Here is a 14,308-nt window from a genome sequence, read left to right on the forward strand (position 1 = left end):
TGTAGGCTTATACAGAATTTTAGAACTCACCCTTTGCTTTTATGTATTATATGAATTTTAGCAGCCATCCGGTCATGATTTTTAACGTCATGATTAAGACCCAGTTGCAGAATCTTATCACTAATAAAGATGTGCAACTCAGAAAAAGTGCAGACTGACTTTTAGAGTCCAGGCTGAACTTGCAGAGCTGGCAGTTAGAGGAAAAAAATTGTGTGAAAACGGCAGAAATGTAATATGAAGTTATTGAGAGACAAACATGGGACTTCCACAATGCCATTTTTACAGGTTACTTTTCAGAGAACTGCTCGTCAAGTACGTTTTGTAGTGAATTGAAATGTTATTTGATTTCAACAACTTTAAATCTTCTTGGAAAATATATTAACAATAACTTTAGTGCAATGAACTTTGTCTTCTTGTCCATCACTAGCCCACTGTTGACACTATATAAAATAACAACAATAAAGAATTATTAGAAAACGGACCAGTGATTTGGGATTTCTTTTATCACTTATTTTCTATATTAATATTTTAGATAAGGCACATTTATCTGGAATGCAAAGAAATAGCTAAATAATAATGGAATTTCACATTTTAAATTACAATTTTTTAAACCTTTGCTTATTCTTGTTTTTCCTTTGCAAAGTAGAAGGTGCTAAATTGGATTGATAAGAATTCCAGTGGGAATGTCTGAGAAATATATTAGAAAAGGTCTTGTGCATAAATATCTTACTGGAAGACACATTTTATATTTCAGAGTTTAAATATGCTGTCCTACTAAAAAGAACTGTTACAATAGCTTTGCTGTTTCAGTAAAACGAACATTCTCGATGGCACTTGTCTCTAATGAGGTAACTTTTGAAGACTGGGTCCAATCAATTCCATGATTTCAGGGAATATTATAGGCATCAGTGGGAAGAACCCTATTGATTTTGGTGACAATTGAAAAGGAACAATGGGAAAGTCTAATATGCATACTTAGTGCTGCAGGCAGAGACGCATTCTGATATCAGAGGTAACTCAGCCAAGTTATCACTCCCTCCCCCTCAAGTTTATTTGCATACTTAAGTCAAAACTGTTTTAGTTCATCTAAACAGTGCCAATTTGGTGCACTGGCAAGGGGAGAGAGAGAAGTAGGGGTAAGGTTTAAGGTTAGGGCTACTGGAGGAAGTGAATGATGACAGCACTATGCTGTAAAACTGGTAAAGGTATAGCAATAGAGACTGCATTCCTGCCTCTTCTGCCAGCTCAGCCACAAGCACCAAAATGGGTGACTTTCTAGTATATTTCTAGTAAATGCATCTGATGAAGTGAGCTGTAGCTCACGAAAGCTTATGCTCTAATAAATTTGTTAGTCTCTAAGGTGCCACAAGTACTCCTTTTCTTTTTGCGAATACAGACTAACACGGCTGCTACTCTGAAACCTTTCTAGTATCTATGAAAGCTCAAAATTTAGGATCTACTGTCAATTACCCCTTCAGTTAGGGCAGAGTGCTACCCCAGCTGAAATATGTCAGAATTTAATCTATGTGTAAGGGGACTGTTGCCCCCTTACTAACAGTCAGTGGGGGTGTTTTGGTTGGCTAGCTACCAGTACTAAAAGGGGAAGGGTGGATGGGAAATCAGGACCCTGAGACTGATAGTCCCCAGGAACAATGGGGAGAGGCCAATGCTCCAGGTCAGCCTGAATGACAGGGCAGGAAGGCTAATCAGGGAGTCAGGAGGCCAGGGAGGTCCCGTCCTTCATGTGAGCTGGAATTGCCTGGGTCAGACAGAGTTGTACCGAGGTAAGGAGAAAGCAGGGGCCCAAACTGAGCTGGGGAGCAGAGCTGTGCCAGATCCAGAGAGAGCAGACCCTGTCCTGGGAGCAGAGCTGCAGCCCCAAAGCCAGAGGCATAGCCCAGAAAGATCAGACTTGCCCTGGGAAGAAAACTGCAGCAACCAGATGTTCCCTCCCACAGAGCGGTTTGATGTGTTTCCTTTAACCTTTCTCATTTTCCCTTATTCTTTTTAAAATTAATTGTTGATTAAATAACTTGCATTTGCTTTAACTTGTATGTAATGGTCAATGCATCAGAGAAGTGCCCAGTGCAGAGAGAGTACCCCGGAGTGGCGACATCCTAGCCCCTATCCTAGGTGACTGCAGCAGGGTTGGGGGTCGAGCCCCCAAGGAATCCTGGGCCTAGCCCTGTTGGGGTTACGAGGACTCTGCCAGACAGGAGAGTGGAAGGGGAGTTCTCAAGGGCAGGGAGGCCACTGGGTAAAGGAAGTGGGAGCAAGGACTCGGATCCTTTCGCTAGCCCACTTCATCGGGGTAGCGCAGAAGCCAGGAAAGTTCCCCACAATTGCGGGACTATTCCCCCGCTTACATATGCTTCAGAAACCATCAACTAATACTTTGGAGCCATCCAGTTTTGACTGTGTCTTTGATCTTCCTTTAAGAAGGATGATAGAGAACTTGCTGGCTGAACAATACCCCTTGTATCAGGATAGCATGGGATATTTTCAGGGGTGAAAGTAGGCCGGTACGGTGTACTGTTAAGAAGTGGCTGCCGGTATCGGCCCGTACACAGGCGACATTAAAGCGCTTTAAGGACCCTCCATGACAGCACGTTAATGTCGCTACTCCTTTTGCCCCTGCTCCATTGGCGGCCCTGCCAGTAGGGACCCTACCGGCAGGGCCGCTGACAGGGGGAGGGGAGGGGAAAGGAGCAATGATATTAAAGCGCTGCCATGGCAGCGCTTTAACATCGTTGCCACTTTTGCCCTCCTCCCCCCGCGGCCGCCAACAGGGTGGCGGGGTTGGGCAAAAGAGGCAGCTGCCCCGGGGCCAGCGATTTAAAAGGGCCCAGGGCTCCCGGTCACTGCCACTGCTACCGTGGCAGCGGTTGGAGACCCGGGTCCTCTAAATCGCCACCAGAGCCTTGGGGGTGCGGGACGCTGACCTCCCAGCCCTGCCCCTTCCACCCGAGGCCTCACCCCTTCCGGGGGCTGGAGCTGGCCCCCGTACCGGTAAGTGCTTTATGTTACTTTCACCCCTGGATATTTTTGACATAATGACATTTTTTAAATTTGGTTCGTGTCCTCGTATTTTAGATTTAGATATAAAGAAGAAACTATTCCAGGCTCTTGATGATTTGATAACTTTTAAAAATAAAAATGAGAACTGGTCAGGAACTTTTGGACACAGCTTTTTTGGGGCGGTGGAGGATGGGGGTGGAAAATGCCAATATGTCAGAACTGTAACTTTTAGCAGAAAGACAGGTTTCAGAGTAGTAGCCGTGTTAGTCTGTATTCGCAAAAAGAGAAGGAGTACTTGTGGCACCTTAGAGACTAACAAATTTATTAGAGCATAAGCTTTCGTGAGCTACAGCTCACTTCATCCGATGAAGTGAGCTGTAGCTCACGAAAGCTTATGCTCTAATAAATTTGTTAGTCTCTAAGGTGCCACAAGTACTCCTTCTCTTTTAGCAGAAAGTATCTATTTTGATTAAAGTTTCATTAATAAGATCAGGATGAGCAAAACTAGAGAGAGAAAACAAAAGAGACAGAGATCCAACTCAGAATAGCTAATATCCTAATGTTTACAGCACCCATCTAAGATGTGTGAAACCAGAGTTCAAGTCTCTGCTCCAAATCAGGCAGAGTAAGGACTTGAACATGGATCTCCCACTTCTAAGGTAAGTGTTCTAACCACTGGGCTGTTCTTTTTTTTTATTAGTTCATGAAATATTTCTAATAGTCTCAGTTTTACTCCAGTGGGAAAAAATTAATTTCAAAACGTTGAAATTTTTCATGAAATAGAATTCTTGTATTCCAGTCAGATCTAATTAAAACCCATCCAAAACCAAAATGATGCTCAGTAACATATTCTAACCCACATACATGGGCATCGGCTGTCTTTTATTTATGTTGTATAGTACAATAGGCCCCCAATCTTTATAAACAGAGTAATAATTTAAAAAAATACTCTCTCACCTCCCCATGCTACTCAGTTGAGCCCAAAAAACTGCACATACATATGACACTTGTAGTATGCCCTGAAGGTAAACCAATAAGGACTATTTCAAATCAATATTGAGGGACCTTCATGGATAAAACTACACAAAAGCAGCTTCTGGGAGAGATCCAGCTTGAACATGTCTGCTCATTACAACTGAAGTCATATTACCCAGGAAAAAAAGGAAGTCTCAAGTAAGCAGATGCATAGCCAGTAAGATAATGTCAGCATCTTGTCTGAGTGAAAAATGTCAAATGGTTGTCCACCATGCAGATAATATTTTTGTTGCCATTTTCATGAGGTTAATTGACCCATCTGTGTGGATTTAAAGGAATTGCTGGGATTGGTTTAAGATGAATCTATGTATTTCCTTCAGTTAGGTTTCAATCAGTGTTTATAATAATTAAATATAAGACACAAAGGCCTCCCTCAAGGTTCAGGTTTAATCAGCAGAACATACGCACAGTCCATTTGCTTGCCTCCATTCTTCCCCCAATTCCCTGTCAACCTCCCAGTCCTGACTTTTTTGAGAGACGGGGGGCATAAGTGTCTTGGAACAATTCTACCCCACAGCAGACTTAAAAAAAAAAAAAAAAAAAAAAAAGAAGATAGGTAGAAGTGTTCTGGCCTCTTAGCCTGGCTTTCCATGAACAGATGTTTATTCTCTCATAGATGAAAAGGGTGGTGGGGTGGAAGGAAAGCTGACAGGAAAGACATTGCTGTTTCCTATCCTGCCTCCTCATTAATGCAGGGTATAGTAGGTGCCTTCCAACTCCCATCTACTATGCTGAATCCTGGGCAGGCTTCCCCCTCCTCCATAATGCATGCAGTTTGGCTGCCTACACCACCTCTCCTGGCTGCCATGAGGGTATCCTATATTTCTATTGGTGACAATGGGAGTTTTGTCTGACTCAGGAGCCCTGAGTCACCAATAGAAATATAGGATACCCTCATGGTACCACTTTAACACAAATACAGCTCCAAGAAAAGGGCGGTCAGTTTCACCTTTTTATTTAACTATCTCCCTCTCCTTCAGAGAAATAGTATTTCTCCAGCAAAATGTATTCTATGTTTTTCCAAGGACAGCTATCACTACACTATTGAAACAAACACTAAGCAACACAAGCATGAGCTGTCATTTAAGAATGATGTAAATACTAAAGAAATGTGGGAAGAGAATAGTTTGCTAGACAAATGAAATACTGTAATCAGTTTTAATTTAAAAAACCCTAATCTAAAACAGTATCATTCACTACAAAGAGCAATTATTTATATCACCATAAATGTAAATATACAGAAGTTTGTTTACCCAACATAGCACACGTGATGTATTACTTTATTTTCTAATAAAATTCAAAGATGCATTAGTTTTATTAGAAAATAGCAATTCTCTTTAAAAATCACATCTCATATACATACTTAATGAAGCAAATATAGATTCACTGATGTATCTTTAGCCTAATTGCCACAAAGTGAATATTCTGATTAATATGTATATATATCCAGGATTTCTGAAAATTGTTTTCATTTATCAACACAGAAAAAAATCCTTGTATATTTGAATTTATATTTGAAATAAAACTATGTGCAGCAAACTTTCAGTAAAGAGCATCAAGGATAGCTGCATATGATACATCATCTCCCTGTGTCTGTGCATAGAGGGATATCTGTGTTCATGGATATGCCCATGACAGCCCACACTGTTAACCTCCATCTTTTCCCTCCTGTAGCCAGTACTGCCAATGCCAGACCTTCAAAATTAATAAGACCACCCTGTGAGCAGGTGCATCAGATGGAGTGTTGCACTGAGTTTGCTCGATCTGGCGGGGTGGTCAGTCAGCTCCTCTTGCCTGAGTCTCTATGACATTCCCATTCTGGGCTATGAAGGGTGCTCGTTTCAGTCCCGCTGGGGTGTGTGGATTTTCCTCTTATACTTGGCAAAGTCAGCTGGTCCTGGTAGTGAGAGGATCTGGAAACACCTTCAGTTTTCAAGTCTCTGAGTGGTCTGTAGGGGAACTCAAATTTCTGTAGGCTTCTCCAGCCTGTAGATCTGATTATGCCCTCTCTCGGTAATGTCTCTGGTCAGCTACTCAGCAGCTTGCTGGCATGAGTTTCCTTCTCCAGCCTGCTTGCTCCTCTGGCAGCCACCCTGCCCCTCTGCTTCTCAGCTCTTTTATTCTCCCAGCTGTTGTGAGGCTGCCAATCTGTATTGGCCAGTAGCTCCTCTCATTAACCATTTGTTTGCCAGGCCATCATGGAGCCTACACACCCCATGACACACACACCTCCAAAAATCACAAGAATAGCTTAAAATCATGAGATATTTAAAATTACATTTCTTTTTGCCTGTCTTCTCTTTATTTTCATCTTTAGGAAGAAAATGCCAGCTCCCAAAGTGCGTGTGAGGTCAAATTTCAACCTTAGCTCCACTCTTGCTCTCTCTCACACACAGGCCTCTTGATTCACTGTTCAGAGAGGACTCCACTTACTCTCTCAATTCATAGTATGCGGGAAGTGGCTGTTCTATCCCTCCTATCTATACTGGATATGCAGCTGCCCCACTTAGACTCTTTGTCTAGATCCTTCAGAGTCTCCTGTCCATATTTACATTCACATTTCGACTCCTCCTCCTCTGCTCACACATCATTTCTAAATTGTGCCACTTATTTCTCAACAGCTCCAGAATCTGTTCTTTTCCATTTCCCAACACTGCAAAATCTCTTATTTGTGTTGTCTTTACATCCTGTCTGAATTACTGCAACTTCCCAGGCTCTGGCCTCCCGAACACACATATTGCCTCCCTTCTGTCTATATAAAATGCTGCCACTAAATGCAACTGCCTTGCCAATCAAGTGAATCATATAACTCCCTTTTTTAATTCCTCCATTGGCTTCCCATATGATAGCATATCAAATTTAAGCTTCCTGCTATCACCAAAAAACTCTTCATAACTCTATCTCTCATTGCTTATACTCCCTTGTCAAGGTTTGTATTGCATATGTCCTGGGGGCTCTGTCACAGCTCCCACCTATGTCTGGTTATTTGCACATTTCACACAATCACCTCTGTACCTTCTTTCATACAACCCCTATGTTTGATATGACCTCCCTGGGCTAATTTGCAAAGCCCTGTTTGTATGTCCGATGGATTGAAATATGAAAATGCACACTCTGGAGATCAAGAGCAGTGTACCCGTCTTTCAGGTGTGGGGTCGGGATGATTATTGCTAAATTCCATTCTGAACTTGCCCCTTTTGATGTAAATGGTCAGTGCCTTGAGATCGAGGATAGACTAAAGTCGTCCCTTTTAGTTGGGGATAAGGAAATACCTCAAGTAAAATCTTTTCCTTTTCAGGTGGTGTGGTTCCTCCACTATTGCTCTGAGAGCGAAAAGTGATTGTACTCCCTGTTCTAACCTGCTGTTGTGAAAGGGGCTCCTGCATAGGGATGGGGAAGAAGACAGAGGGCGGAATAGGGAGTGATATTGGACTGTATAACCCACTACACAAACTCTTGTTTCTTTGGTCTGTTATTGTAATTCAGAAGTGGTGGAAGTCAGACAGTCCATCCTCAACAGGAGGAGATAGGTTAGAAATATTTGAAGTAACGGGTAAACTGCTTCCAGGCATTGAGTCAATTTTGTTGCCTGGAAAATGAGGGAAGCAGAGGCAATGATATGTCAGTTGATGAGGGTCCTCTTCCAGAGAATTTTTGCAACTCCCTGAGAAGTTGTGTGAACCTGGACTGATGACACACATGCTGCTTTTGGTACACTTGAAGTCCAAAGTGTTTGCATTTTGAGCTGGTGTGTATACTCTCAATGAGCATTGCCCTAGAACAGAGGTCGGCAACATTTGAGAAGTGGTGTGCCAAGTCTTCAGTAATTTAAGGTTTGACGTGCCAATAATTCATTTTACATTTACAGGGGCCAGCGGATGGAACCCCAGACAGGCAGCGGGCTGAGCGGGGCCAGCGGCCGGGACCCCAGCTGGCAGAAGCCAACAGACGGAACCCCAGACCGGCAGCGGGCTGAGCCGCTCAGCCCACTGCCAGCCTGGGGTACCGGCCTGGGGTCCCAGCCGCCAGCACCGCTCAGCCTGCTGTTTGTCTGGGGTTCTGATCATCTAGACAGGCAGCGGGCTCAGCGGGACCAGTGGACGGGACCCCAGCTGGCAGCAGAGTGCCGCCAAAAATCGGCACGTGCTGCAGGTTGCCAACCCCTGCCCTAGAAGGTCATGGAATAAATTATATCCCTCAAAGGGTAAGTCCTCAATACTCATTTGTAATTCTCTAGGGATATCACAGAAGGAGAACCAAGAGGATCTGTGTATTAGTATAGCTGTTCCCATTGATTTACATGCCATATCAACTGCTTACAGAATAGTTTGCAATTATGTTTTCACTTCCAACTGCTCTTTAAGATGGACCTGAACTCCTCTTTAGAGTTAATAAATAAATTTTTGCATTGTATTACAGTTTATGAAATCATACTTGGCTAATACCTCTCAGTAATTTGAAATCCACATCTGCAGCCTAGAGATGGAACAACATTTTCTGCCCAAAAGGTCTAATCTTTTAGGTTCCTTATGCTTAGAGTAGATCCTAGCTGAGTCTGGAAAGATCTCATTTGTAGCTGTAGCTACAAGAGATCCCAGTACTGAGTAAGTATAAGGTTACACAGAGCCAGTGGATAGTACCCGGTAATGTCTGTCTGCGCATTTCAAAGTGCAACCCAGTGAAGCTGGTATCTGCCACAATATTTTAGCAGAATCTAAAAGAGAGGTACATCCTAGTACCAAGTGTGCAAGATGTCCAATAATCTATGTAGCCTGTCCTGAACTTCAACCATCGGGATTCCGAGTGTCAAGGTTACTCTCCTCATTAACTCCTGAAAAACCTTGTAATCATCAGGAGTAGATGTTTAAGTTTCTGGAACCACTGCTTCATCTCGGGATGAAGACATAGCGCAGGGATGGACAGTTCTGTCCTCTGCAAGTCTGGTCCAGAGGAGAAACCTCCTGAGATGGTTCTGGCTGTTGTGGGGTATATAACTCCATTCTCAGTTGTTCAGGAGACAGAGATCTGAGTCTTGTACAAGTAGTTGAGACAGGTCTTCAATGCTGAGAATATCCCCAAGGCGTTCAGAAATTCCAGGTATACTAGAATGTATAAAAGATACTAAAGGCCAAGGAAGTGGGTACCAATGGCCAGGGTGCCTTTATGAGCTCCTTCCATAATAATTAATACATAAATAAATAAATAATAATGGGAGCCTCTCTTAGATGCTTTCCAGAAAGCCCAGACAACTAAGATCTTGTAGAAAGCTCGCCACTGTCCCCCAAAGCTTATGAGGTAAATGAATACCTCCTCACTGAATGGCAGTGCTGTTCCCACTGGTGTAGCGGGAATTTGTATGGGATATACTTTAGTTCTAGGTCTAGTACTATCTACTGCACTGGTACTAACTAAAGGTGGTGCCAACGGGAACAGTTTTGTGGAAGCAAGAAGCAGAGAGTCTGGTACTGATGAAATGATAAGTTCTCTGGTAGCAAGATATGGTCTTGGAGCCAAAACAGTTTAAGATGGAAGCAATACAAAGTGAACAGGCATGAGAGCAGGTGGGGCCACAATATACAATCTTGACAGCATTAAGATACACCAGTCATCAGTTCCAGTGTTGCCAGTACCAGGGTAGTCAGTGCTGGAGGCTTGGTCATGGATCCCAAAATGGCCGATATGGCACTGAGTAAAATATGAGATAAGTCCAAGTCCAAATCAGCCCAAGCAGGAACTTGATGGGTGCTCAAGGCCCCCCCCCTTTTTTTTTAAATTTAGAAGCACTGTTTACATCAAAAAGCCTCAACGTTTTCTGAGGCCTAGATACCACACTTGGAGAGCGTGATCTGTGCCTCTTCTCCTTCCTGTTACCTCTGTCTACTGATAACTTTCTCAAGGCAGAAGACTTGATGGCTAGTTCAATGGTCTTAGAAGATAAAGAGGCAGGAGCAGTCCTGGAAGACCATTCAACCTTTTTAGCCTCCAAAGTTGAAAGACCAGAGTCCGAATGTGGACATATCGACTGCTCAAAGAAATTCTGTGAGGTGAGATTCTCTAGCTCTGAGGTATCCTTGAGAATGGTCTCCACACCAGTAAAGGAGAAACATTCTATCTGGCCTTCATTCAGCAGCATGACTACTTTTCAAGACAGGTGATGTTTGAATCACATGGACTTATGGTCAGTCATGGTGCACAGACTGCTAGCAAGTACCTCTCATAAAGAAAAAAACAAAAATAAACTCCCAAATGGAATTTTAAACAGAAACTATCAAAAAACCTAAACCAAACCTCTTACCGCTAACTAAAAACTAACTATTTACACTAATATTGTAAGACAATGGGTAGTATGCCAAAAAAAGTGATAAGCTCAGCCTCTTAACCATGGGCAGCGAGAAGCAACTGGAGTTGGTTGGTGCAGCCCCACCTTTTATGCCTTTTGCTGCAGGCACAAGGGCAGGCAGGGCACATGTGCCACTCCAACAGGTACCACTGAATAAAAAAGACTCTGGCAACAGTACAATATGTATATGGACAATCACTCAAAGAAGAAAGGTTACTTACTTGTACAGTAACTAGTGTTTTGTCCCTATGGGTACTCCATTTTAGGTGTGTGTATGTCCATATTGTGCTGGCTCTCAGGGTACCCAAGGCTATAAGTCACCTTGTTACTCCCCTGCCTCCAGCATGAGGAAGACTTGCTTGTGTTTAACTGGGCATCAACTCCCTGATATCACCAAACTGTTAGCTACCCAAGTTCTATCCTCTGAGCTATGTTAGCCCTGCCTTTGCCTGCTAGGTTAACAACAGGTGTACTCCAGTCATTAAGCCCTTTCAAAGCATTCCTCTGTAGCGTCCAGCCCCTTCTCCACAGAACACTCTTAAAAAATTCCAGGTCTGCTGTCCCCAGGGGAAGAGTGTACATACCAACTTGTATGATTCAGTTTGTACTATCAGCTCCTTGTTTAATAGCACTGCACTGAGAGAAAGTAAGTGATAATAATGAAAACAAAAGGGTTATATATAAAACAAAATCATAATATGCTTTCTTGACACTAAACTTAACAGGCTAACCTTCTGTCTAAAGAAGTTTATCTCACCCCAAATGTCTTCTTCAGCCTTTTCAACCAAGGCTGGCTGAGATCACATTCTTATGAATGTAAATGCACTCCCATTTACTTCCTAGGTACAGCATGACAGGGTGTCTTCTCTGTTCTACAAATATAGAATAGTAAACCTCTGAAATGTATCTCCAGGTAAGGTTCTCTTCCTCTGCCATGTGCTTTTCCTTGTTGACTTCATAGCTCTCCATTGATTTCATATGTAAATGTGCCTCCATTGTGTTAGCTTACAATGCTAAATCTACATGCTGACAGAGAGGCAAATAAACATCTTTTGTTCGACAAGAAACCTATTTCTCGACCTCTGCTGCGATACAGGATCCAAGATCATATTTTCAGTATACATACACATAATGCCTTATATAGTACCTGTACCTATATTTCAGAATGATATTAATGACCAGTGTGACTCTGGCTTTCATTTAAGACTGCACATTACATTCTTTGGTGAGCCAGAATGTACATACCAGAATCAGGATATTCTTACAACCCCCTTGCCAGTTGACAGAGAGTTTCATGGATCACTACTCCTCTGATCACAGGTTTTTGTTAGCAGGGGAAGGAGGGTAAGTAATAGAGCACTCATAGTGACAAAACATCTTGAAGGCCCAGCTATTGTACAAGTAAGTAACCTCCCCTTCTCCTTCAAGTAAGTGTCCCTATGTGCGCTCCACTTCAGGTGACTCCCAAGCAGTGCTCACATTAAGGGGGCAGGTGCTGAGGATTCCTACCTAATATATATTGGAGAACAGTCATCCAAAAGGCTGCATCAGAGCTGCAAATATACACCATGGAGTACTGCTGGGAAAAGGTATGAACAGATGAGTAGATGACAGGTTTACAGATGTCTTTGATGGGGACATTCTTGCCAAAAGCAACTGAGGTGGACAGTGCTCTAGTGAAATGGACTGTCACCCTAGAGGGAGGATGCACTCTTGAGAGTTTGCTACAGGCCAAAATGCATCCCAAAGCCCATTTTGATTGTCTTTGGGTAGAAATAGGGTTCCACTAATTTTGTCTGTGAAAGATACAAAGAGCCTAGGAGAAACTCTGAAGGGTCTAGTTCTTTCTAGGTAGAATGCTAGTGCCCTCCTGGATTGTCTTTGGGCAGAAACAGGGGTTCTACTCATTAAGTCTGTGAAGGACACAAAAAGCATGTTCGTTCTAGGCAGAAAACTAGTGCCCTCCTAACATCCAGGATGTGTACACTGGTTTCTTTCCTAGAATTGTGCAGTTTAGAGTAGAAGATGAGTTACTGAATGTCCTGGTGAGTGTGGAAGTTCGAGGAGATCTTGGGGAGAAAAAGCAGATGAGGACTCAAGGACTTTTTGTAGAATAGATACCAGTTTGTTTAGATAATATTTGTCAGGCATAGATGGTTCTGAGCCCATCCTGAAGGTATCGGGAATGTAATCTGGTGTAAAGTGTCGCGAATGTGCAGTCTGCCATGTGATCCAACAGCTGCACACAAGTTCTCACTGTTGTTTGAGGACTTAACTGAAGCGGGGAGATGAGGTTGGACATTGTGACAAATCTGTCTGACAGTACGTGTGTCCTGGTGGTCTAGGAGTTCAGGGTGGCCCCAATGAACTTGATACATTGGGTAGGTATCAAAGTGGACTTTTCTCTTTTGCATGTTAGCCCCAGTGTGTTGAAAAGAGGTAGAGCCTTTTCAACTGCTGATTGTACCTCATTGTAAGATCCATCTTCGAGGAGTCAGTCATCTAGTAGGCAAAGACGATCACTCCTAACTATTCAGCTGGACAGCCACTATTGACAGAGCCTTCATGAAGACTCTTGTGGCAGTAGAGAGCTTAAATAGAAGTATGTATTATTGATAATGTTTGTGACTGACTGTGAACCACAGGAAGCAATTGTGAGCTGGATGCATTGCTACCTGAAAACACACATCCTGGAGGTTAATGGCCACAAAGTAATCCCCTGGATCTAGAGGTGGTATAATTGCTGCTAAGGTCATCATCCTGAACCTCTGAGTCTGGATAAATATTTTCAATGTTCTGAGATCCAAGATCTGTCTCCATCCCACTTTCTTCTTGGGCACCAGAAAGTATTTGGAGTAGAGTCTTTTTCCCATGTTGGAAGACGGGATTTCACTTCTTATATTAGGAAACCTTCATGAGATGGGTCCCTGAAGAGGGGCAGTGAGGGTGGGTGGAGAGGAGGCATAGCCTGATGTGACGACTTCTACCACCCACCGGTTCAAAGGGATTCATTCCCATGAGTCATGAAATGGGAAAGATGGTTCCCATAAGGCAGGAAATGGGAAGTAGAAAGGTGGTGGAGTGCAAGATCCAGATAATGAAGTGACTTGTGGCTCTCAACCAATATATCAAAATGATGGTTTGATGCAGGCTGGTAGCTAGGCAACCACAGAGGTGGAACTTAGGTCTTTTCTTGGGTGGTTCTATGGCCCTTTATATATTTGAAACTGCCACAGATGAGAGAGGCTAACGAGGCCTTGGCAACTAGTTGTCCTTCAGTGATGAGTGCCTGGAACCGGTCTCTTTGTTATTGTGGAAGATATTCAATAAAATGAGTGAAATTTATTATAGTTTGTGTAATTATATTGAGCAATTACGTCTTGGTAATTTGCTACCCTAAATTGTAATAAGGCTGAGGAATAATTTTTATGACTGAAAAGGTGCAGCCGCTTATACTCTTTATCATGTGGATCTGGAATAATGCTGTTTGTTTCATAAATAGTATCACCACCAATCAGTTCAGGATAGGCAAATAGGTATACTGTGCCACTGGAGTGAATATTTCTTGTCCTTTCTTTTCCAAGTGGGTGGGACAGAAGCAGGTATTTAACATACTCTTCTCGATGGCTCTAGCAAGGCATCATTTATTGACAAGGCCATCCTGCCCTAGGAGGTGGAATGAAGGATTTTCACCAGGCTATGCTGTAACTTCTGTACCTCTTCCAGAGGCATTTGCAGAGACTCAAATATTCTTTACATGAAGTCTTGGAAAGATTTGAAGTTGTCTGCATAGGAATGTGGAGGAGGTATTACAACTTCATCCGGTGAGAAAGGGGACTTATTAGTGGGTGGTGGTGTCCTTCTATCAGCCCACAGTTCTTGGTTTCTCCTGACAAGGGTAGAGATGAGGGGGGT

General features: G+C 43.0%; 1 protein-coding gene across 4 annotated transcripts in view; it reads right to left on the minus strand.

Annotated features, from left to right (window-relative positions):
• Window positions 1–14,308, minus strand: part of RFX3 (regulatory factor X3) — a 233,201-nt gene that overhangs the window by 87,795 nt on the left and 131,098 nt on the right. The window lies entirely within an intron of this gene.

The sequence above is a fragment of the Dermochelys coriacea genome, chromosome 5 (assembly GCF_009764565.3).
Source record: "Dermochelys coriacea isolate rDerCor1 chromosome 5, rDerCor1.pri.v4, whole genome shotgun sequence".
Lineage (NCBI taxonomy): Eukaryota > Metazoa > Chordata > Testudines > Dermochelyidae > Dermochelys > Dermochelys coriacea.